A 26,340-nucleotide genomic window follows, 5' to 3' on the forward strand; every position below is an offset into this window, starting at 1 on the left:
TGTAACTTCTGAGCCAGGGCCGGCTCTAGCCATTTCGCCTCTCCAAGCACGGCGGCATGCCGCGGGGGGCGCTCTGCCGCTCGCCGGTCCAGCGGCTCCTGTGGATCTCCCACAGACTTGGCTGTGGAGGGTCCGCTGGTCCCGCCGCTCCAGTGCGGATGCTCCACCGAAGCCACGGGACCAGCGGACCCTCTGTAGGGATGCCTGTAGGAGATCCACCGGAACCACCTGTCACCCTCCCGGCAACCGGCAGAGCGCTCCCCGCAACGTGCCGCCCCAAGCACACGCTTGGCCTGCTGGGGCCTGGAGCCAGCCCTGTTCTGAGCACAAGAAAATATTTTCAAACATTTATTAAACCAAACTCGGAAGGGTTTGAACTCAAGGTGTACACTGCTTGCATTTCTCTTTTAAACACTATACTCAGACAATTTAAATATTTTTTCTTTGCTTATTTTCATATAGCCAATCCTCTGGAATCCAAAATTTACATTTACTTAGTGCCCAAATCCTATTCAGAAGCAGCACATGAAAACTATTTATTACTTTGGTTTGGAATTAAATTTAACGTATTCAAAGAAGGCCTCCAATTTTCAAAGAGGCACATTGTTCTACATTAATCAAAGCTTTTGTTAGTTGATAATATAAAGTTAATATACAGTGATCATGCCATGTACTAATAAAAATATACCATCATTCATAATATCCTAAATACATCCATGTTAACATTTAATATTTATGAAGTCATATATATGCAGCAAATATTCATTACACAAGAGATATATAACTTGTCCCCAAAAAGCTTACAGTCCAATTCAGACAAATATAATCTAATTTAGATAAAACAGGATAGCAATTCTACCACAGTAAGATGAGGGGACAAGGTCAGCATAAAAATCAGTTTTGGAAGGCTACAGGAAAGAAGTGGGCTAGTGTAATATTCTGTGGAACTCAGTGGATATACAGACCAATTCCCAATGGATCAGTGGTCATTGAAAGAGTTGTGTATAACAAATATATCTAAATAGAAGTGGAGTATTTTCTATTGTATATACACATCTCTATATTTGTGTCTATCTAATGCTTTATAGTCAAATTTTCTGAGTGAAATCCTGGCCCATTAAAGTCATTGGGCATTTTACCACTGAATTTGCTGAAGCCAGGATTTCACTTTCCCTACATGGAAAGTTAATACAAAATACTCATTAAAACTAACACCTAAATAATAGATTCAGATCTATTCTCTCATCATATGACATAACCTGAAACATTGCAACAAACATAAGGCATGCACAGGAGGATTGTAAGGGGTGAAATGACAGTTCTGTGTCCACAGTCCCATTCTAAGGTGCATATATACAGGACACAATACTATGCACTCGACTTGTTTTTAGCACTGGCTTTTGAAACATTTAAAGCAGGCTTATCTATTAAGATGCTAATAAGAGTACCATTAGCTAAGGTCTCTGAGAGGCAACAGTACAACAAAGCTACTGAAATTTGTTTACTAAAAGTAAAAGAGGTGAATCATCTCGGAGTATCGGATGAAAGCCTCTAGCACCAGATATGATCAGTTTCAACTCGGAGAGTATTGGCTTGTACAGATTTCAGAATTCAAAGGATTTTGCTTTCCCATCTGAGATTTAATACCTCCAAATGGGAAAGCTAACACATCACTGCTACGTATAAATATGTCCTGGCTGATTATTGTTGATTATTGTTCCACCAGAAGTAGAAGTAACACAACAACTCCATTGCAAGAAAGAATGGTAAGTGAAAAATTTACTCACAGAATCCTCAAAAGTTATATTTCTAGCAGTTACATCAATTGATCAGCCAGTTTTGAATTGTACAAGCACTTTGATAAAAATGACATTTTGTCACCACATTACTCTATGAATGGCATTAAAATATGGATATCCTAGAATGGAGAATAACAACATAGCTACTTTGAATATGAGGTCATTTAGCTGTGTCAGTTATTGGCATTTTAGTTCATTTGTAATTGATATGCTTAAAATGTGAATTCCATCCCCCAGTCTTGTCACCCTTTATGGGAAAACTGAAGTAAAAATGGTAATCCCTACAAGAACAGTATTCATACCATTATTTGATCATCATTATTAGGAAGTGTATGGGTATTTTGGCACTCATTGCATGCAATATGCCAGAGAATTTGAAAGCCTTAAGTTAATTGCTAGCTCTATAATTTCATATTGAAATTCTGTATCATCAGATATTGCACACATCTGGCTGAATTGTAAGAAAAAGAGTAGTTGGCTTTAGTCATTTTTATGTCTTATTTTAAAGAGGAGTCCTGTACAATATATATTGCTACATATGTTACAAACCTTTAAAGAGGACCAATTCTCTTTGTAACTGTTCATAACCTAAAATCAAACACCCACAAAAGCAAGAACTATTTTTTCAGATACTAATGGTCGGATCAATGCAGACTGTTTCCTGGAATACAAGAATCTGCACAACCACATTAAGCATCAGCATAGAGTTAAGGTGTTTTTAAGGCAGTATGCAAATGTTAATATTTCTATTTTGCATATGCAATTAAGGTGATCAGGCAGCAAGTGTGAAAAATCGGGACCTGGGGGTGGGGAGTACATAGGAGCCTATATAAGAAAAAGACCCAAAATCGGGACTGTCCCTATAAAATCAGGACATCTGGTCACTCTATCCACAATGCTATAAAAAGTGTGGAAGAGGATTAGAACTTCTTTTTGTTCAGAATAAAATGTTGGCACAAGTGAAGGAGAACAGCCGTCTGGCCTCCAAATACACTCTTGCAGCTCTCTTCCTACTTCCACAGCAAAATCTTGGTCCCATGCAATACAAGGAGAGCTTTGCCATTCACTTCAGTGGAACTAAGATTTCACCCTGGTGTATTTCTTTCCTTCTTCTATTCACTGGTTCTACCTTCTAGGGAATCAGGTTCTTGCTGATAATTGTCATGTTGTGATGCAGGCAGGAGCAAGCAGCACAGAGAGGCTCACTAGAGAGAAGTGCTTTATTAGAAACTACTGGAAAGTAACAGAGAGAGTCAACAATGCTTCCAGGTATACTGAATGTCACAACACTAGCTCTAAGTGCTTTCAGCAAATCTCCCCTATTTCAGCATCTAACACTTAATCATACTAAAAGTCCAACAAAACCTAACTTTAACAGGAGGACAGGGTAGACTACCTGAACCTCCAGATCAGCTGTGTGAGTTATTTTGTCTTGTATTACTAGAAAGTCAGCTTAATATATGTGCCTCTCTCTTCTCTTTGACTTTAGGCTTGCCTTTTTTCTTCACATTGACCTTATGACATTTGGCCTCTCTCTTCTTTTTGGTTTTAGGTTTTACTTTTTCCCTTTCAGCTCTAACCTGTGCCCCCTCCCCTTTTTTTTTTTTTTTTTTGCTTCCTTTACCTTCACTTCCGCTAGCTGAAGGAATAAGTCACAATTCTTAGTTTATTCACCAATGTGACCAGGCAGAGCATCCTCTTCCCTCACAAGATTTGTCAGTGGAAACTCTAAAGCTCTCTTGACAGCCTGGCCCAGGCACCATATGAGCCAAGGCTTTTTGGAAAAAGGAAGCTCATGGGTCTTGACTTTTAAAACAGCAGTCTGCAACCTCTCCAGTGAGGTGAACTTATTTAAATCCCCAAAAGGACCAAAATATTTGGTGGAAAACTTCAATTTTCTCACTCAAGGAGCTGACGTCTCAACTTTCCTCTGCTACAAATTCCATGCTCTTTGAAGCTTTCAGATCCAGTTTGTGTATCTATGTGTATTTATCTGCTGATCTGTTACATTTGCTGTTGAATCTGCTATTGAGCTGCGATTACAAGTTTCCATAAATTTCTTCTTGCTACTGTAGGGTAGGAGAAGAAATGGCACTTCTTTCTAAGCACTCTCTCACTCATATATTAGCAGTCCCATTAGTAATTTCTATTGCTGTGGCCATCTCCTCTTTCTCTGGGTCTTTTTTTACCACCTTCACCTCCTTCTGCATTGAAATCTGCATAACGCCATTTAGCATCCACTTTATGACATTTGTAGCATTCTGTTTCTCAAGCTAGGTACATTTTCCAGGAGATTTTCTACCACATCTTCAAACACTTAGTTTTCTCTTCTTTCTTACTTATTTCCACACACTGTTTGAATTGATCAGATTTTTTTCTTTGTGTTTCTCAGTAAACTTTTCTATTGTACCTCACTACTCTGAAATCTGCATCTTCTAATCCTGCCTTCAGTATTTTATAGATCTTCCTCAAGCTTCTGTGTTCATAAAGTCACAGATTTTAAGGCAACAAGCAGCCACCAGATTACCTAGTTTTACCTCCTGTGTATCACAGATCACCACCCAGCACTCACACACTAAACCCAAAGACCAAAATTAGACCAAAGTATTAACAGCCCACAGGCTGTTAGACAATGTGCCAAAGGCAGAGAATGGGAGGAATTGAGGTACACTAGTGCTAATAATTGTCATAATTATTCCTCCCACAATAGCAGGGAAATGATTGAGATATACCCAGGCAATCCTGGCAAGTGACCCATACACTGCAGAGGAAGGTGTAAACCCCCACCAATTTCCCAGCCAATCTGACCTGGGGGAAATTCCTTCCCAGCCCAACACATGGTGAATATTTACACCCTGAACAAAAGCCAGTCAATCAAGCACCAGAGAGAGAAAACGCTCAGAGCCCTGATCTACCCCATCCAGTGTCCCATCTCTAGCTGTGGCCATCCTGGATGCTTCAGAGGAAGGAGATGGTGGAGGAGGGGAAGACACTAGTGCGGAAGGATTGAGGGTGAGGGTGGGGGTGAGAAATCCATTCCTGACCCCTGCAGCTGAATGTGAGCTTTTAGGAACACAATACATACAAGTGAGCCCCATGGCTGCTGAGTCCTGTCCCCTAGCATCACATAATTAGAACTTGTACACTTTTCAAAAATGTGACCAAAAAACAACTTTTTTTTTAATGAAAATCAATCACCAACCCTGCCTTAACATTAAAAGTGTTTTCACTTTTTCATACACATCATTCCGATGAGGAGTTAGACCTGAAGTCATGAGTATGACCATGATGTATTTGAGGGAATTTACTTTTAGGTTGCATGCAGCATGACACTGCTCAGAATGAGGCCCAAATGGAATAAACAATGACTTTATCAGCAATATGAGAACTTTTTGGAGGAATAATGGGAAATATGAACTCCACTATGCTGGTTTTGAGTTGGGGAGGGTGGACTTTGGTTCTTTTACAAACATTGTTTTATTGTTTCCCCTTCAATTGCTCCTACAGAAATGGCCTCCTTCCTTTGTGTTGCTCTGGGCTCATGGCCTCCTTGCTGAAGCTGCTGTGTTTTGGGCCTGCTGCCCAGTTTTTCAGCAAAGCCTCCTCTTCACTTTCCTCTCTGAAGAATGGAGTTTATTGTTCTCTGTCCTGCTTTTTTCCTTTGTCTTTCCTGCTACCACAGCCCTTCTAAGAGCATTTAGCACTCTCATTTTCCCTTTCAGTTTTGTCCAGGCAGCACATCCTGTTCTGGGGGCATGTTCCCAAGTCAGGAAAAGCCCTCCCTTCACTGCCAAGGAGTTTTATTTACTCTCCTATTTTCTTCTTCTCCCTGTGTGTCTGGAGGTGGAATCCAGCCAGTTCTGATGCTGTGGACCTTGTTTTTTCCCCTCAGATCTTGATTTCAGTGATGTTAGTTCTCATTGGAGCAAGTCAGGGGAGGTTCAAGCCCCAGGTGGTGTTATGGTGCAGGCAGGAGCAGAGCGACAGGAGTGTTTACAACAGAGGTACAGTAAATGCTTAATTTATGATAACCTGGAAGTGACAATGGAGAATCAACACTACATTCCAGGTATACTGAGACCTGCTGTACTAGCCTGTAAATACTCTCCACAACAGTAATTAGAAGTGAGAGCAGGAGTTTGGGGAAAATGTTGGCAAGCCTAATTTGTGGCAATAGTTGTAGGGGTTCTAGCTGGGGCAGAATATTAACCTCCAGTGCACCACAATCTGTCTAACATTCATCTCTTCTGTTACCATCCTTCTGAATTTTGCAGCACCAAATGCATTGTAAAGTAGTCATATAATACATGCAAATGTTTATAAGTTGTCTGTCTCAATTGATCCAAAGGGATAAGAACACCATATCCAATAAGTGCTGGAGTTTGGGGTTATGCAATTTAAGTTTCTGTAACAGCAATACCCTAGGTGTTTTGTTATTGTTGTTCTTGCTACTGAGAGACAAAACTATGTTCTTATAAAACCTATCTTGCAAGCAGATTATTTTCAAATTGCAGAAATGTGCCCTGCTAGATCATTTCACATACAATTAGATGAGTAACAAAAAGTTTGATATGTATCACTGTGGAAGAGCATCTACCAGAGCAAAATATTAACAATAAAACACCATTTACAAAATTGTCAATCTTTTCTTTTCTCCTCTATTTACTTTCTCCTCATGTTCTCTATTTGCTTTTTATTTCTCCTTTCTTTTCCCACTGCACCCACATAGTTCCCAAGACTACAATCTTGCAAACCAGGCACCATCTGTAGAAAGGTGGCTGACCAGAATCAAATAATTCAGGATGAAAGATAGATACCCAGGGTAGTTAGGTGAAAGCATGAAATACAATCACTGAATACAATAGGCCATGAAGCTCCAAATGTAAATCCATAGAAAACAACAAGAAATTAAATCTGAGGTTTCTGAGATTCCCAGATTACATATTTCTGCTAAAATGATTTGGGATTGACCCCACATAAAATCTGTTGACTCCAGTAGATGTATGAAATGTATGTTAACACTTTAGATTAAAAGCTAACAAAGAGGTGGCATAGGCTCTGAAGTGCATGATATATCCACCATGAGTATTTATATCATTGATACCTGGTTAATGGCTAGATAACGTCTACAATGAAGACAATTAGAGACCCAATCCCGCAATGTTTAACTCACTATTTACAAGCATAGGCAAGCTCAGAAAGACAGCACTAAGAAAGTAATTTTTTAAGGGCTAAAGGCATGTTTATTTACAGAATTGGCCAGAGCTATTTGCCTACATACATGTGATAGAAATAGCTGCAGTGAGGAGGGTGATGGATTCCATTCTATAGGCTGACAAACAGAGTCCAAATCAATGTATTTTTAAAATGTTCAGGACGCAGCACACAGTATGCAGAGAACATTATAAAGTACAAATTTCCTGCACAGCAGATAACTTGTGTTCTACTTTCAGATTAATTTGCACTTACTAATTTTCATGAAGATCATCCCATGGAACTAGAAGTATCTAAATAATTCATGTAAATGAAATACGGCTTCTTTTACAAATCAGAGAAATTGCCAAATATAATCAACAGTCATTTTTTGGAGTTTTACAGCAGTGTTTCAGAGATAGCGGAGGAGTGTCTTTCAGATGATCATGGTCTGTCTAGTCCACCAGAGAATGTGCAAGTTATGGAAAATGCTAACTAAAAAGTTGTAAAATATATAGACATATTGTCAAAAATTGTTAGTGTTTTTTTATTAAAATATGAATTTTTCAGAAAAAAATTGGCCATTCCGTAACCTGGTTGAAAAATACTGAACAATTTTCCTGAAAGTTATCCTCCCAGATTGCATAATTTGAAAACTTTCAATAATTTCTTACCAATTTATCCAAGAATTCATAAATTCATTGAATTAGATTTATGAGGAGGATTATATCACATGGACACTACTCTTTTCATGCTGAAGAATTATAAAGAATGTATTAACTAAGCAAACCAGTAAATCAAAGCAATAGAAAAGTTCCTTTCCACATCTACCACCACCCACTCATCCATACTCACACCACCTTTAGCCCCAAACTTTCCCCAAAATCCAATTTTTCAATTTTCTGACCAAAATTTCAGGGTTGCAGATAAGCACCAAAGAATTTGTGGAAAAATTATTCAGATTCTCTGAACCTAATAAATTCAGCTGCAAATCTTCTGACTGTACAGCAACATGTCATAGGGCCTTGGCAGGTAGTAAGAAGTGAACAAAAATGGAATAAAATCCTTGAGACTCCTATTGAATTCAATGTGAATTTCCCCTGAATAAAAGGCCAAGCTTTGGACACTTAAAAGAAGGTTAATTGAACTTTTTCTGCCTTCCTAATGGTTTGTTTTTACCTCAAGAAAAATAATTAGAGCATAGCACAAAAGATATTTGTGTGACAATAGATGCAGATGGGCACCTAATAGTATTTTCAGAAGTGCCTATGTGCCTAACTCCCATTGATTTAAATGGAACAGTTGTGAAATTCAACTTATCTTCTTTATTCACCTAATACCTTTGAAGATCTAACCCCAAGGTTGACTATTTTAATGCAATCCTCTTTTGCCCATTTCCAGTAGATGTAGCAATTTATTATAAAAGGGATAATATAAATCACCATTTCTTCTAGTAATTTTGAAATTCATATATTATAGTTATCTCAGATGGGAAGCAGTTCCCTTGCTTTGCACTGTAAAAGGCAATGACAATATGACTCATTCTGCATTTGTGAGTTAATATCACACCAAGCATTTGGTTTTCACACTAAAAGCTTTGTAGGTAATGAGATAGGAAAGTCAGTGGTTACATGCATTTATTCCTAGAATGGTATAAAGAGTTTACTGTGCTGGAGAACATACCACTTTATGGTATGAAAAAAAAACACAATAAAAATGAAAATTATTTTAAAGCTGAGGCAGCGAACAGAACAAGAGAACTCAAACTTGTGGGTTTCTTTTTAAACACACTTATTTACATTCTTTCTAGCTTCCCCCACTCCTCCCCCCCACAAAAAAATTGGTTGTCCCTGGTGTTAACACTAATGAGTTCATGAATTTTTCAACAAAAACTGCAATTATAAAATTTCAAAGTTTTTGTTTTAGTGCTTCTAGTATTTGTTCTTTTCATTTGTCCTCATATTCATGGAGGAGCCCAACAAATGCATTTCCCATCTGCTAGGTATTCTTTGATCTTTTGGAACTGTAGTTATAAGATTTTTTTTCCTTTGGGAACCACTCCAGACTACTGTACACCTTTCAAGAGTCTGATTTGTCTTGTGTACTCCGAAGTTTCACCTCACTTAAAAACTTACAAAATCAATCATAAAAATACAAAAGAGTCACAGTACACTATTATTGAAAAATTGCTTATGTTTAATTTTTACCATATAATTATAAAGTAAATCAATTGGAATATAAATACTGTACTTATATTTCAATGCTGCATAGTACATAGAGCAGCATAAACAAATCATTGTCTATGAAAATTTAGTTTGTACTGACTTCACTAGTGCTTTTTATCTAGCCTGTTTTAAAACTAGGCAAATATCTAGATGAGTTGATGTACTCCCTTGGAAGACCTCTGAGTATCCCCAACAGTACACTCGCCACTGGTTGAGAACCATTATGCTATAGGCAGGTGCCATTACCTAGTCATTGCTAATAAAACCTTCTCCCTGATATCACTAACCCCTCCATTGCTGTGTTACATTTTCATTTCCTTGTGCCAGTTAAATTAATAGCAGTTAAGAAAATCTCTTAAAGGCATTTAACAAAAATAATTTTAGCTCATATTTTTCACTTGCTTTTTGAGTTGCCATTTATACTCTGATCTAAGAGTTGCTCCTGTTTTTATGAAAGGCAATTGAGCATTTTTAAACAAACATTTAAACATACACTTTAGCAGGAGTCAAAGGTGCTTGAAAACTCCCAGGATCAGGCCCTTGTAAGCACGAATACCCTCACTCGATGCTGATTTTGTCCTTTTGTATTTGGAAATCACTAAGGTCTTTCCATGTTTTGACTGGAATTGAAATTGATGTGGCTCTTCTTGGTTCCCAACAAAATAAACCCTTTCACCTTACATATAGCAATCTATCATGTCAAAAGCACTGCTGCACACAAGTATCATCAATTGATGTCACCAGAGCTCCAGGAACAGCGTTTGTTAGTTAACTACAGCTGCAGAGTCAACAAAAGGAACATAACACATTTTTATCTACCTCAACAATGTACCAAATCTGTACAAGTTTTCTTGCTCTTCTGAAATAAAAGGAGGATGGGCCCATTTAAACTACAATTATTGTAAATTTTACAAGGTCTCTGAAAAGATGTTGCACCCACATTATTTCCGAGGCTCACGGTCCAGTCACGCAGTGTAGGAAACAAACAAGAAATCATTTAAAAAATGCAAGTTCCGGAGAAGAGGAGAGAATATGACAGAGTCTTGCAGAAGAGAAAACAAACAGGGAAGAAGAGACATGTGGCCTGATATTATTTATTTATATTGTAGTAGCACATAGGGGCCCCAAAGAGACCAAGGCCCCACTGTACAAGTTTAGGCACATAATACAAAGTTAGTTCCTGCCCTGAGGAGCTTACAATCTAAGTCGTATTAGTGATCAATTCATAGCTTTTCACACTTATCTTATTTAAAAACAAACTACGTAGTCTCTAAATTGTAAACTAAGCTAATAAGAATAATAATATGCAACCCTGAGACAGATTTTCTAACATGCTCCTACTGAAGTTGATGGGAGTTTTACTACTGACTTCAGCAGAAATAGAGTTAAGCCAATACTGAGCACTTTGGAAATCCCATCCTTTTTGTTTCTGTTACTCTCACCCTCAATTATTTCCAAATTTTTGAAGTAGTTCATGAAAAAATATTTACTATTTTTCAACCATCTCTACTATTTGACTATACACATGATGTATACAAATAAGCTGCTGTGGAAGTAAGCTTTTGAGAGAAAGCTAATTTGTAGGGTGGAGGAAAGTTTGGTGTTGGGTGGGTGGTTTAATTTTGGGTTTTTTTTTAAAATAATTTATGGCAGGGGGCTTTAGACCCCTGGATAGGTACCTTTTTTAATTCTTTGTATAAACCTAAATAAGTACATACTAATCTATTATGGGAGTTTTACAACCACTCTGTAGCATCTGATGCTAGCCACAACAAAACACAGAATGTTAGACTATGTATTTATCTTGCTATCTTAAGTATTTCTAGGGTTGGGGAGAGGAAGGGGACATCATCAGTCGATTCAATAGCAGTATCTGCTTTTAGACCATTGGCTAATCTGGAATGGCCATGCCTATGCTGTTCAGAGACATATAGAGTAATGTATTTTGGTATTAGCCATGCATCTTTCAGCTATATTGTTTTTACCAGCAGTACGAAATATTGTGCTTTTGTCTATCAAATTACAGTATCTATGTTAAAATTAATTTTAAACAATTTCTATAACTATATATAGATTTGTATGTGAAAAATAATAGTGGTGCTATTGCAACTGCGCTCCTTGAGAGCTTAATAGAGACAGAATATTAATTTTGCCTTTAAATCCATGAACAAAACCTTCTAGCTAGTGATATTGTTCCAGCAGAATTAATTATCTACTCAGCAGAATTACTTATTTTTTTTCTGAATTTCATTTTAACAACAAAACCCCACAATTGTTAATTCTTTCAAATGACTTGTAAAATAGAAAGAGCAATATATTAACTGCAAGGAGAAAGTTATCTATTAGACTGTGTGATCTGGCATGAATAATTACCACTAGCACAATGAATATTGCAATTACAGAACATCACGTGCATCCTTTCTCCTGTTCTAGTTATTTCTTTCATTTATATTGAGGCTTTAAAAATAAACATCCGAAAAGACAAGCCAGGAATACATAAAAGAGAATCAAAAGTAAACAGAAAGCTTTTGTAAGAATGAACCATGCCAAGAATAGCACATAGGTGCTTTGCATAAAGAGAAGACATCACTTACCTGTGTCTGCCAAACAAGATTAGTCCAAAGACACACAACATTTCTGGGGGAGAGGACAGTTAACCTAAAATGTGCAGAATTTCTTCAGTAGATGATGACTGGGTGGAGGATTAGTTTTGTTTTCAATTAAATGGGAGAACTAAATATTTATATTGTAATACAGTAGGGGATGGGGCACACGGCCCCCGCCAAGCCAAGACGCTGCAGGCCCCCACTGCAGCCCCTGGTGGAAGCCGCAGGGCTGAAGCTGCAGGATCCTGGTACCAACCAGTCCCAGTTGCAGAGCAGGGGCGCACAGTCCCTCCCCCATCCTCCTGAAGCCCTAGAAGTCACAGAGGTCTGGCAAAGTCATAGAGTCAATGACTGTCATGACCTTTGTGACTAAATCGTAGCCTTACTTATGGTCTAGAGTGGACTATTATGAGTTCTAATAATGTGAGGCGCAAACACACTACTTACAGGAGACCTCATGCCTTGAGACTGAGGTAAGGAAAGAGGCTGTTATGTAGTGGGGAAAATATGCCACATACCTGCTTTCACTCTTTGAATATCCCTTTGAAGAATGAGCGCTGCTCTGTTCCCCTCTGCATTCAATACACAGAATAAAGAATATAGCTCATAGTATTTTAGTGAACGTTATTTCTCAGCTTCAAAATAATCCGCAAACTCTAAGGAAAAAACATCGGGGAATTATTTTGATTATAAATATTTAAGTTTTCACATTATTATTATTATAATATATGTGAATATGATGTACATGAAAGTCGAAGTAGAGCTGTCTGGAACCACGAAACATTGTGTCAGAATTTAAAATTGCCATAGTGATTTTCGACAAAAGAGAATTCATCATCATGCTGTACTATTGTAAAGTGTGAAAAAATACTGACTTGGTTGTTGTAAATCAGCTATTATGATGAGTTTGTCCCATGACCATCAAGATGACAATACCTGATAGGCAGATCTCCAGGATGTTAGACTGTTTGGACATTCCATTGTTTTTATTCTCAGTTAATTACATGCCCCGAATGATGGGAAAAAAAGTCACCTTGGTCATGGAACAAATTGCAGTTCAATCTAAACTGGCAAATCCATTTACTATTACATTCAGAAAATGAAGAGTGAGGAACATCCTGTTGAAAAATGTGCTACACTGATTCATCTTAAGGTCAGAATTGCTGTACTAAGAATTCAACCTTCAGAAGAGGTAAGTAAGTATAATAATAATAATAATAATAAATATGTGTAATGGAAGTAATAAGCAGTTGAACACCAGCCTTAAACAAAAATTCAGTGTATTATCAATTAGAAACTAGGAAGCAGATTGTGAAACTGAATAATAAAGTGGTGGAAGTGATTATGACATTTGTAATTATCTGCCACCATGTTAAAAGGGAAGATCCTAAGGGGAAACATTTTGCAAGGTTTTCTTTACAGTTTCAGTGTCAAATTCATGGTTGCCGCAAATTATCTTAAATAGAGTTTCTCTGGGCATGAGTTTGGTCCTTAAGTCAGTGGGAAATATAACGTAGAATAAAGCTGTTATGAGATTCATTTATCTTTCTTAACTTCACAAGAAATGAAGCTCCAAAACAGAAACATACTAATACCGTCTGTGTGCAATATATTGTATATATGGTAGAGGTGTGTTTCCTCAAAAAATGTTCCCATTGAAAGAAATCCTACAGAAAAGTGACCTAGAGAAGCCATTTCTAGAGTGTACTTTTGATGTAACCAGTAATTAGTATATTGTCAAACAAACAGCTATTAGACAATTCAGGATAATTCTGAGCATAAGCAGAACCAAAATTTTTGCTGTAGAATTAGTGTTAAACCACTGTAAGCTGTTCAACTAATTCACATTATTCAGGTTCTAGTCTAATGCACAACTATGACTGTTTAGGGGACTAGGCTAATGTATTTTACAGAGTTCTAACCCACCAAGCTGCAAACTGATGCTAATATTATTTAAAAACTAGAAGGGAGGAGGGATTGGGTTTTTTGTTTTGGTTTGACTTGGTTATTAAAGATACTGTGTCATTCTCAAAGCTAGTAAATTTAGGGTTGAAACTGCAGTTCAATCTGTTATGCATTGATATTGCAGGGTTCTCAAAGAGATAGATAATGTGACACAATGTGGGCCAAAATCAATTCTGTAGGTGTAACTCCACTGAGGTCACCAGGAAATTAACCTCTTGATATAGGGGCAGAATTTGGGCCTTTATGTGTCATAAGAGATGATTCAGGATTAAAATGATTACTAGAATTTTCACTTTTAAACTGAATTTTTGGGTTTTTTTTTTCGGAGTATAAATGACAAAATATTTAAGTTACTTTTCAGTGTATAAAATAATCTGAAATGGCTCAGTCATTGGTTATTGCCACTTCAATTGTCAATAAAAATCAAAGGCCCAAGTTATGAATTACATAGCTTTTATATAAAGCTTGACCTTCTCTCATCTCATCCCATCCTAACATAAGAGAAGGAACTTGTACCAGAAATGTAGTTATGCTGTTCATTTGCACGTCTAAAGCCTAGCTAACAGTGATATCAAAGGAAGACAATAGAGCACAGAGCAACAGTGAGCAATGTCTTATTCTTCAACTAAAGCTTCAGATCTTAAATATCTAAAATCTTTACTCTGATAGGACCAGAGCTGATGCATACCCAAAAGAAAACTCTTTGAAAATATTATTCACCTACTTAAGGACTATAGTGCTTTCCAGAGCAAGTAAAATTCTATGTGAAGCACCTGAGACAACAAAACACACCCACTGAAAAATTAGTCATGGATCAGAATCTCGCTCCTCCAACTGAGGGAAATACCAGTGTCTTTAATCTTTTTATTATATATATTCTCTCATAAAATAGTAAAAAGACTGGATGGGAAAAGATCCAACACCCCATTAACATCTATTCTCAATTAAATCAGCTTCACAAAAATGGAACATATAAACACAATATCAGAAGAAAAGAGGAAAACAAGATAAACTAAAAACCCATGTTTGTGAAGCAAAGCTTTTAGGGTCAAAATCTTGAGCCCTGTGCATTCAAGTATAGTTGTTGATTTCAGTGTTTGACCATTATTTCATTAATATATATAGGAAAGATGTTTAGATCATAAGTTTGTTGGGGCAGGAATGTAATTTATGTGTTTGTTCATTATTTAGCACAATGAGACTCAATTTGGTCGTGGACTTTAGGCAGTACTACAATATAAATAATCACACACACACACACACACACACACACACACACACACACACACACACACACACACACACACACACAAAATGAACACCCCCCCGCAATATTACAATAATATTAAGTTGCAGAGTCAAACACTCAAAAATTAGGCAATAAAATTAGGATTCCAAGGCTAGACGGGACCATTTGATTTCCCGTATAACACAGACCATAGAGCTTTCCCAAAGGATGCCCAGGCAACCTTAATTTGGCCCTCTTGTGCGTATGCATTATAATACAGTCTTCAATTACATATTCACATACTGACTTTTTTCCCCATCTCACTGTAATTTGTGTTGTAATTTATATCTTATGCTGTACTTCGGATAAATGTGTTAGTTTTAAAATTAGCATAATACAAAAAAAAACCCTGCTAAATTGCTACAAAGCTGCAAAAATAAACAATCTTGAGAATGTTAGTGTATCATGCATTACCAAGTGGTGGCATTGAGTGGAGTGGCCCCACTCAGCACTGTTGATGGATTTAAGTTTCAAATTAAAGGGGACATACGCTTGTATTAGAACTGATTCTCCTGAAAGATACTGAAAAGTAGGTCAGAGCATGAGACCTTTTTGATTTGTGGCTATACAAACCTGCTGTCTGAACTCTTGTTTTTGTTTGGGGTGGGCAGGGAAAGAAGAAAGTTCCTTTCTTAGATAACATCATTGGATCTTCAGCAAGGACTGACAAGGACTGCAAGTTTGCCTTGTGACAGTAAGCTTTTAACGGGTCACCAAAGCTGTTGAGAGAGAGAGAGATGTGAGAGGGAGACAGTTTATTAAGGAAAGAAAAAACCTTTAACATTATATGGTATGTTGTTAAAAGAGTGCATATCATGCCAAGACGGTCTCTAAAAATGCTGCAGACTGATATGAACATCATGTATTAATAGTAGCATAACATATTTTGCAGTGACCCTGGATAGTCACAAGACAACACTGAAGAAATCAGAAAATGATAACAAAAGCTGAGATAAAATGTTATGTCTTTCAGACAAAGCATATTTACCTAATAGAAGGATACTCAGTTCCCTTCTGGGCATTCAAATAACAGTATTTGAAGAGCTAGTTGGTCTAAACTGTGAGTCATAAGTCAGAAAACAATTATATCTGACCCAAGCAACTGCCTCCATGGAAGGTGTTACAGAGCCACTGAAAAATGCTGGTGTCCTTTGAGTGTATCAATACTATACATGTGACAGGTTTGGAGAGATAAGCCAGAAAACATAGTATGTAATCTGTTTCTTTTTAGACATTCCTTTTTCTGCTGCATGCTCTAGAGATGCACATTATGACAGACTTGTTTTGATCATTTTTGTTACTCCTTATATGAGATCAAACAGATCATTCAAATGATAACTTCAAGAATGAAACTAGCAAGCGAATTGAAAGATAATCCTATGTAAATGTTTTTGCTTCATTGGATGCTGCTTGTAACACTCCAGATTGTTTTAAAAGGTCAGCACACACCCCTCCACTTTCTCCCTCCTTCACATAGCAACAGGATTCTTTCCTGGCATATGCTTTATATATTGTATCTCCTAATAAAGTTATTAAAACATTATTTGAAAGAAAAACTTAAAATCTATTGAAACAACAGAAGAAGGTGCCCACCATTATCTTTGATGACAGAGGAATTACAGCTGTGTGTTTTGATTTTCTGCGACCCAGCTGCTAATCCTGGCTGGGCTGGGGAGGATAGGAATTCCTCTTCCCCTGCAGGGCACCTGAGACCACCTCAGACCCACCTCCAAATTTCTCCCCCAACTGTAGGAAGCTCTGCAAACTCTCTCACACTTCCTGCACCCATTGCTCCTCTGCTGTAGGGGGAAGGGTCACTGTACCGGGAGCTGCTTCCCCATCCACCCAATCCCTGTGTCCAACCTTCATACCCAGACCCTCCCACCAAACCTCCACCCTCCCCCACACTCAGAACTCCTGATAAGCCCCACTCTCCCTGCACTTGTACCACTCCGATGAGTCATCTGCACCCGGATCCCAACCTTACCGAGATCCAACCAACTGCACCTGGATCCCCACACCACTAAGCCTCACTTTCCCAGCATCCGAGCCCCACACACCCAGACCCCCCCAGCTGAGCCCCAACTATGTTCACCTGGAGAGTCCCGTTACCATTGCACCCAGAACCCCCCCCCTACAAGCCCCTGTGCATCCAGATCCCCCACTGATCCCCCACTGAACTGCCCACACCCTCATTGCCCCACACAGAACCCTCTCAATCCACACCTGGATCCCCCCACACTAAGCCCCTCCACCCTTGGATCCTCCTTGCTGAGCCTGCCTGCCCACACCTTTTGTGCCTGACATAGAGGGGCAGGCCTCATCCTTGCGCTGTGTCAGGGTTGGGTGCAGCCCCTCACCACTGAGTCTGTGTCCTAGGTGGGAGCTGCACAGTGCTCTCCCACCTCTGTGCTCCCCAATGCCATGGTGGAGTCTCCAAATTTATTTGAATAATAAAATTTGCAGAATTTTGTAGAATATTAAAATATTATGCACAGATTTTTTTTTCCACAGAATTCCCTCAGGAGTAAATCTTCTTGAAAACATTCACACTGGAAACCTGATTCTATGACTTATGCTTCTCCAGTGAGAGAACAAAAACATCCACATGAACTAGATGATCAGTCATACAGCTTCAGTTTTAAATCTTGTAACTAATGTCTCATAAATGAGCTACAGGTCTAGACCTATTTGCACAAAGCATTCAGCTAATAATTTCAAACTATGATTGTATTTGAAAAAGAAACCCTTGATCTATTTGCAGATAGGTAGCAAACAGAAAAGCAATGCAATGTTATACCATTTTGTGGTATTTCAATCCTCCACTTTTAGCCCCAGTGAGAATTATGAAGTATACAGGAGGGTGAAAATAAAATCAGATGTAAAAATAAGTTGTACATTTAAAAATAAATATTTGATTAAAGAAAGCTTTGTGTGGGTTCTTATTTTATCCCAACCAGGGATGGCTATTCCTAATTCCCCTTTCCATAATTTTCTAGAAAATGTGTGTATGTTCTATGTGAAACAAGAAAACATTATTGATCCAACTAGCACTCTTCACCATGGTTGCTGGACTAGCATTATGTTGATCTGGGTTGGGAACATATCCCTCCCTTTCACTAAAATCATTGATTTTCATCTCTCATAAACAAAACAAAATCACAAGTCGATCCTTCTGCTACTCTTTCTTAGACCTGCTTTTGCTGTTTCATCTGAAACTTTGATCACCTTAATTTAGGAGAGATTGAAAGACACTTTAATGAGGAATTTTGCCATGGCTGCTTGCCAAGAAATCAGTCAACTGATCTCCTTCAAAGTCTAGTACTAACCTCATTAAGCGAGTGAGAAATGGAACTGTGACTCTCTCACCCTCATTCCTAACAGGCTTCTGACATAATGAAGGGCTAATTGCGGAAAATATTAACTGAATCTCTCAGGCCATTAACAACAGGCTACTGGCTGGGGTCAGAGGTATCGTGGAACTGATGAAGCCACAAATACGCAAATAACCTAAGGGTAGTACCCCTTCCAAGATTCCAGTTAGTTCCATGTGGTCTGCCATGGAGTTAGTTTGGGGAAAAGCCTTCTGCTTTCTGGCCAGTTACTGCCATCGTGATTCATCCCAATGACTGGCAAGAGACACTGCTAGTAGAGGTTTTGAATCAGTATAGGAAGAGGCAAAGGGAGGGGCACGATCCTTTGTATAAGGCACAAGCACTCCAGTGGATAAGATGGAGCACAAAGCAAGGGCTACAAAAAAAAACTGTATATATCTGATTCATTGTAAAGATAACCTTTTGGCCCAGTTGCCATAAGTGGTTATAGATAATACATGCTTACTAAATTCTCTTCTGCTTGACATACCATTGTTTATTCCCCTCCTCCACTCTCCAAGGTGATCACATAGATGCCACTTCTCATTATAGCTTCACATACAGTGTTACAATACATACTGTAAATACAAAAATATATTTTATAATCGATAGTAAAAATGTAGACTAAAAATGAATAAAATATTAGTCATAATAGCTGCAAGATTTTAAAGATTTACTTTCGCAAAGTCAAAATCACTATAGCATTGCATTATTGATAAAACAATCATTAGCAGCCCTTTGATTTAGAAAGAATATTTTTCAGTATGTATTATATTAAACATTTTTTAACCCACAAACCTACACATTTCCAGAAAAGTTCTCCAGCTTCAGAAGCCATTCGTAATTTATTTTCTATTAAGTGAAGCAACAATAAATTATGATTTAGTAATTTGGCTGAAGACTTCATGAAATGAAAAGGGGTTTTCTCTTTTTCTTTTTGAATATCATTTTTATGTTCATTCAGTGTGAAATTCATTCCTGTGCGAAGGTCCAGCACAAGCCTATGCTCCACTTAATCCCTTCGAGCTCTGTTAGCACAGCGCAGCTTCTTCTCTACATGATGCAGCACTGGATCCTGAGTAAACTTTCACTAAGAATTGGACTGAGACAACTAATTCATTTCACGTAGGCAACAGGATAGCAGTCAGATGGTGAAAAGGGATGTTACTGATCTGAGCCTGATCTAGATTATGACTGAGGTGACTGGTCCATATCCTTTAAGTCAGTCGGGCCCTGGAAAATTTAAAAGTGTTTCAAATACTGTAGAAGTAGTCAAAGCCATGAGCTCCTAGCTTTGCTCTTATCCTGAAATAAATGTGCTGGTTGCAGTGGATATAGAGAAACATAGCTCATATACACCTCTACAGAGATCCAACATCAAGCATATGCCCCACTTAAGGATGTAATTAAATGGCTTTTGCTATAATAAGGAGTTGCTGAAATGGGCCTTGCTCACAGTTATCACCAATAACTAGAGTTGGTCAAAAATGGGGGAGGAGGGTGGGAAGGAAGAGTGTGTAATTCATGAAAATTTTCAAAGTAATTCTAATTCCATTTGTTTTGCAAAGAAATACATTTTGTTGTGAACATTTTTATTGAAAATGTTCAGTTTATGAACATTTTCATTTGTTTTTCTTATTTTCCCCCTTTTTTCCCCCTCTCCCTTTTCTTCTTACCTTTCCTTTTTTCCATTTTGTCATGGAACTGTTGGGTTGGTGGGTTGAAGATGGGAAATACAGGGGAAATGAAAGCTGAAAACATAGCTACAAATTTTAATTTTTCCAATTTTGTCAAAAAAACACAATTTTGGAAAAACAAAAAATGGAAAAAATTCTAATTTTGAAAAAAAAGTGTTAAAAAATGTCAACCAGCTGTAGCGTAGACTCGCATATTTATTGACAGTCTCACTAGACAGGACAAAGATTGACTGGACATGAAGAATGGAATACATTGCTTTACTGCCTTGTGTCCTTGCTGACCTCAGCCACAGAGTTTGCAACCAGCCAACAGGAGTGAAAGTGACATACACAATAATTTATAAATCAAGCCAAAGGCCACTGAGGCCATCAGGAACATATTTCCAAGCATGACACACCAGGCAAAGATGAAGCAAGCTCATTTTTAACTTAGAATACTATACAGGCTCATTTTTTCTTACTATGGTGCAAATGAGTCCTGAAAGGTGATAATAAATAATCTGATCTCTCCATAGGAATAGTTCCTTTTTAGGAGATTTTTATTAAAGTGAGTGGAATGTATAAAAGTTCTTTTCATCCACATTCAGAGATGCAAACAGGACATACTACATAAGAGATTTTTTAGTGTTTGTACAATGCATGAACATTCAAATACTAAATATTAATATTAATAGCTTTAACAAAAAACCCTATACAATAGAAGAGACACTCACTTCCCTATCATTCCCTATCTACCATTGGATCAATTGATGAGGGCATAGCTTTTCACTTTCAGGTTGTGATGCTCCACACCAGGAGAGGAGGGTGTGAACATCAGTGTCAGGGGAGGAGGGGCCACCTTACCCTTCCTGTGTTACTGGGTAGCTGGGATGGAGGGGACATCAGAGAGAGGTTCTGGAGTGGTAGTGGGAGGGAAGCAGTATGGAAAAGGGCTGGAAGTGTTGGCCAGAAAAAGGATGAGAACCACTGTATTAAGTTATGGATCTAGCATAAATACAGTAAGTTATTAGTAGACATTACTATTCCCAACTTTCCCATTGACAATGTTAGCATTGTATTTGCTGACCCCATGTATACCAAGTAAACGTTGATGAGTGACTTAAAATAGGTATAGGGCTTGCATTTTAAATGTCAGTGATCTTGAAATTCTCTCTTTCATTTCTGTCAATTAGTTAATAAATAACCAGCATGCTTTGTTGTCTTAATCAAAAGCCAATACCACAATACTATTAGCATTATTCTTTATCAGCTCATTGTTGAGGTTTTAAAAAATAAAAATAAAAGGAGTGATTTAAGGGAGGAAAGTGATAACTTCTAATTCTAACTAATGTTCACATAAACACCAAGCACACAGCAATGACAAAATAAGAATGATATATGTACATCACACCTGCAGAGATTATTGAAATGTACGTGTCTCTAAAATAGCTGTAGTAAGTGTTTTTGTGCTTTTTTCTGTCCCCACTGAAGTTAAAGGCAAAACTCTGATTTCAGTGGCATCAAGATCAAGTCCTACATGTTGTTTTGAATATCATAGGAACATATTGCCCCCAATATTTTTGTTGTTGTTGTTGACGTTGATGATAGCATCCATGAGCCCCAGTCACAGATTGTACTAGGAGTTGTACAAACACAAAACCAAAAAGACAATCCCTGACTCAGAGAGCTTACAATCTACATCTAGTATGAGAAATGACAGCTGGAAACTGACAGAAGGGGGAGTGCCAGGAAACAAAGAGACAATATTGTCAACACACTAAGACAATAGTTTCTGCACACCAGCTGTCTAGCCATTGTCACATTTTTTTTAGGCATCACAACAAAGGAAAATTTTAACCTGTGACAGAACTCACAATAACATCAGCTGGTGGTGTATACACAGACAGGGGGAATCTATCTGCCCTTAATGTATTAAAATATTTATCAAATAATTTAAAAGATTAGCATGTAAAGGTATTTGACATCAGACAAAACCTCTACTTTTTTTAAAGACAGTCTTTTTAAGTCAATTAAAGGTCTAGCTCAACATAACTATGTTATTACCTTTCCTCATGTTGTACATGATTGTATGTATTCTTGTTCATTTGTCTGTATGTCCTAAACACTTACAGATACTGAGAATCTTTCATATGATTTCAGATTACTTCCTTTCTGACATAAGCTTTATTTCCTAAAATAAACACAGCTCGACTGACAGGTGGTTTAGGAAAACAAATCAGAGCCAGTGCAATTACTGCAGGACTGGACTTGCCTTAGGATTTCTCTGAACTATCTGCAAAACAGATTCTAATTTAAATCCTAGAGGGAAACTGAGAATTAGAAATGGTTATCACTGACATGCTGGTAGTGTCTGTTATTTCATTTGGAATTGGACAATGCTCAGCTTTAGGGGATAAGCAAGCATGAGAATATAAAAGCATTTGCACCATGCCTACATTTTCATACCTCGATCTTGCAAGCACTTATGCATGTGCTTAGTTTTATTCATGTGAATAAATTGAAATCCATGGGACTACTCATTTGATTAAAGTTAACCAAACGCTTAAGTGATTTGCTGAACTGAGATCTTAAAAAGAAGAAAGCTTCACTTCAGAATGGAATAAAAGCAGTAGTCCCTAACTTCTCTCTCTCTCTCAGTTCTTTCTTTTTCATCTATGTATGTATCAACCTATATTGTATGTACTGCATACTACTAGGACTAACTGCTATAAAAATACCCATTCTGAAAAAAACTACTGTTAAAATTAGGCCAGTATAATTGTGCACAGACATTTGTATGTGCCTAACTTACGTATATGTGCAAATCAGCAATTAGTGCATAGTTCCTCTTATGGTTAGCAGGCATCTGACTGGTCATGTCATGTGCACATTTCTAATTTGCACAGGCACATTGGTTATTTATATATATTAGGCACTCACAATTGCATATGTATAATCATTGAAAAAATCAAGTCCTGTGCAGGAGGCCTTTGCACCACATAAGTCCCACTTAAGCACTGTTTTGATAGAACTTAAGTGGTGCAGAGGCCTCCTGCTAGCCCTCTGAAGAAGTGTGAATTTAAGGTGCACCTAACTTTGAACGTGCACGACTAAATACTTTTAAAAGCCACTAAATGTTTTCTGCTGAAGCCCATTTTTATGAAACTTTTACTTTGTAAAAAGTAACAAAATAAGCTTCTGTTTTGGATACAGAATTATATTCTATGACAGAGAAAATGAAATTCTCTTTCAGCTCCATCTCGGCTCCTTAGAGGCACACAAAATGTTGACAAATTGCTCTGCCACTTCCAAAGGAAAAAAAAATAGCAAGGTATGTCTACATTTTCTTTCAGTTCATTTTCTTTGTAAGAAAATACACAGTTGCACTCAGGGGGCATGCAGGACTTAGTATTTGCTAGACTATCTCTGACAGGCGTTTGTCTAACCTGCTCTTAAAAATATCAAATGATGGAGATTCCACAGCCTCTCTAGGCAATTTATTCCAGTACGTAACTCTTCTGATAGAACGTTTTTCCTAATGTCCAACCTAAACTGTCCTTGCTGCAATTTAAGCCCATAGTTTCTTTTCCTATCCTCAGGGGTTAAGGAGAACAATTTTCCTCTAGTCCTTGTACCAGCCTTTTACATATTTGAAAACCATTATGTCCCCTCTCAGCCTTCTCTATTCCAGACAAAACAAACCCATTTTTTTCCAACCTTCCCACACAGGTCACGTTTTCTAGACCTTTAATCATTTTGTTGCTTTTTTTTTTTTTTGGACTTTCTCCAATTTGTCCTTATCTTTTCTGAAATGTGGTGCCCAGAACTGGACACAATACTCCAGTTGAGGCCTAATCAACATGGAATGTAGTGGAAGAATTATTTCTTGTGTCTCGCTTACAACACTTCTGCTAATACATCCCAGAATGATGTTTGGTTTTTTTGCAACAGTGTTACGCTGCTGACTCATATTTAGCTTGTGATCCACTTATGACTCCCAGATCGTTTTCTGCAGTTCTCCTTCCTGGGAAGTCATTTCCCATTTTCTATGTGTGTGTACTTGCATTTGTCCTTATTGAATTTCATCTTATTTACTTCAGACCATTTCAAAAATTAATCTTATGCTCCAAAGCCGTTGCAACTCCTCCTAGCTTGGTATTATCTGCAAACTTTAGAAGTATACTCTCTGAGTCATTATCTAAATAACTGATTATATTGAACAGAACCAGACCCAGAATAGATCCCTGAAGGACCCCACTCAATATATCCTTCCAGCTTGATGACTACTCTCTGGGAATGGTTCCCAGCCAGTTATGCACCCCCTTTACAGTAGTTCTAGGTTGTATTTCCCTAGTTTGTTTATAAGAAAGTCATGCGAGACAGTATCAAAAGCTTTACTAAAGTCAAGATGTACCACATCTAGCAGTTCCCCTCATCTACAAAGCTTGTTACCCTGTCAAAGAAAGCTATTAGGTTGGTTTGACTTGATTTGTTATTGACAAATCCATGCTGACTGTTATTTATTACCTTATTATCTCCTAGGTGTTTGCAAATTGATTGCTTAAGTATTTGCTCCATTATCTTTCTGGGTATTGAAATTAAGTTGACTGGTCTGTAATTCCCCAGATTGTCCTTATTTCCCTTTTTATAGATTGGCCCTATATTTGCCCCTTTCTAGTTGCCTGGAGTGTCTCTCCCATCTTTCATAACTTTTTGAAGATAATAGCTAATGGGTCAGATATATCCTTAATCAGCTACTTGAATATTCTAGGATGTATTTCATCAGGCCTTGGTGACTTGAAGACATCCACATTGTCTAAGAAAATTTTTAACTTGTTCTTTCCCTATTTTAGCCTCTGATCATACTTCATTTTCACTGGCTTTCACTATGTTAGATGTCCAATTGCTACTAACCTTTTTTCTGAAAACCAAAACAAAAAAGTCATTTAGCACTTCTTCCATTCCTACATTTTTAGTTATTGTCACCTCCTCACTTGAGTAACTGGCCTACACTGTCCTTGGTTTTCATCCTGCTTCTAATGTAGTTGTAGAGTGTTTTCCTGTTGCCCTTAATGTCTCTAGGTAGTTTAATCTCATTTTGTGCCTTGGCCTTTCTAATTTTGTCACTATATTCTTGCATTATTTGTTCATATTAATCCTTTATCATTTGACCTAGTTTCCACATTTTGTAAGACTCTTTTTTGAGGTTCAGATCTCCTTGTTAAACCAGGGTGGTCTCCTGCCATACTTTCTAGCTTTCCTATGCAGGGGGATAGCTTACTCTTGTGCCCTTAATAATGGCTCTTTGAAAAACTGCCAGCTCTCTTAAACTGTTTTTCTTCTTAGATCTGCTTCCCAGGCACCTTACCTACCAACTCCCTGAGCTTGTTAAAGTCTGCATTCTTGAAATGCATTGTCTTTACTCTGCTGTTTTCTCTCCTACCATTCCTTAGAATTATGAACTTTACCATTTCATGATCTCATTCACCTAAGCTGCCTTCCACTTCCAAATTCTCAACTAGTTCCTCCCTATTTTTCAAAATCAAATCTAGAACAGCCTCTCCCCTAGTAGCTTTCTCCAGTTTCTGAAATAAAAAAAAATAGTATTTACATTTACAACAAGAATTTGTTGGATATCTGTGCCCTTCTGTATTATTTTCCCAGCAGATGTCTGGGTAGTTGAAGTCCCCATCATCATGTACTGTGCTTGGATGATTTTGTTAGTTATTTAAAAAAAACCCTCTTCCTGGTTAAGTAGTCTGTGCTACACCCTTACCATGACATCATTTTTTTTTTTTTCACCCTGGAATGGCAGCCAGCACATCCCCTGGCCCATGCCACTTACTGCAGCCCCCCTTGGCCTAGAGCGGTGAACCACGGCCAGTGGGAGCCGCGATCGGCCAAACCCGCAGACGCAGCTGGTAAACAAACTGGCCTGGCCTGCCAGGAGCTTTCCCTGAACAAGTGGTGGCCCCAGTTTGAGAATCACATCATGAGAATAATCATGAGAATCAACAAAGAGCCAGGGACTCCCCTTCTTTCTATTCACATCTCTCCCACTAACATTATCTGGCTTTAACCAAGTTAATCATCCTTTCTGCATTAGTTTCCCTACGTGTAAAATGGAAATAAAAATAGATCTTTATCTGTTATTTGTTGAGGCGGTTAATTTTTAAAGAATCAGAAGAGTGCTAAGTATGGGACTCATGCTGCA

The 26,340-nt window shown here is 37.9% G+C and overlaps 1 long non-coding RNA gene across 3 annotated transcripts; it reads left to right on the top strand.

Moving 5' to 3' along the window:
• Positions 1 to 5,649: 5,649 nt before the first annotated feature.
• LOC115656679 lies at positions 5,650 to 23,415 on the top strand. Of its 3 annotated transcripts, none has more exons than XR_004001726.1 (3): positions 5,650 to 5,803; positions 12,920 to 13,015; positions 23,380 to 23,415. It is a non-coding gene; the product is annotated as an uncharacterized LOC115656679 (long non-coding RNA). The 3 variants fall into 3 exon arrangements; XR_004001725.1 differs by lacking the exon at positions 23,380 to 23,415 and adding an exon at positions 17,591 to 17,936; XR_004001724.1 differs by lacking the exon at positions 23,380 to 23,415 and adding an exon at positions 15,969 to 17,443.
• Positions 23,416 to 26,340: the final 2,925 nt, after the last annotated feature.

The sequence above is a fragment of the Gopherus evgoodei genome, chromosome 8, assembly GCF_007399415.2.
Source record: "Gopherus evgoodei ecotype Sinaloan lineage chromosome 8, rGopEvg1_v1.p, whole genome shotgun sequence".
In the NCBI taxonomy this organism is placed as follows: Eukaryota; Metazoa; Chordata; order Testudines; family Testudinidae; genus Gopherus; species Gopherus evgoodei.